The sequence below is a fragment of the Tupaia chinensis genome, unplaced genomic scaffold (genome assembly GCF_000334495.1).
Source record: "Tupaia chinensis unplaced genomic scaffold, TupChi_1.0 Scaffold144407_1, whole genome shotgun sequence".
Classification (NCBI taxonomy): domain Eukaryota; kingdom Metazoa; phylum Chordata; class Mammalia; order Scandentia; family Tupaiidae; genus Tupaia; species Tupaia belangeri.
The window spans coordinates 55,052-55,490 of record NW_006204267.1 but is presented as its reverse complement, the minus strand read 5'-3'; the positions used below and the strand labels follow the sequence as shown (position 1 = coordinate 55,490).

The following is a 439-nucleotide window of genomic DNA, read 5'->3' as shown; positions in this document are numbered from 1 at the left end:
GGAGGGGCTCACCACAGACACTCACGGCAGCCGGAGATCGTCAGGGTCCGAGGGAGAAAGGACCTGAACAGTCATTCTAAATTCATAGACGAGGGTAAATGAAATGTTGAGACCACTGAGCTTGGTCAGTGGCAGAACCTGGAGGCGAACTGAGGGCACTTGACTCTGAGTCATTTACAAACACTTAGGCTCTCGGGCACTGAAAGACCATAGATTTGGGGAGGATTATTGAGGCTGGGCGCCCATTCTTTTCCATAATGGGTTCAATGATGTCCTTTCTTTGGCCCTCCTGGTCCCATCAAGGAGCATCTGCCTACGGCAAGGACTTACAGTGCTCATTGGTCAGCAGTTTTATCTGTGGAGGTCTGCTGGGGGTGCTTTTGGGGTGTGCCTATTGTTTCTGTTTTATCCCCAGAGATACAGTGTTTTGTATTCTGTA

At 49.9% G+C, this 439-nt stretch overlaps 1 pseudogene; it reads right to left on the bottom strand.

The window, feature by feature from the left end:
* Positions 1-439, bottom strand: part of LOC102481675 (calbindin-like) — a 13,045-nt pseudogene that overhangs the window by 7,194 nt on the left and 5,412 nt on the right.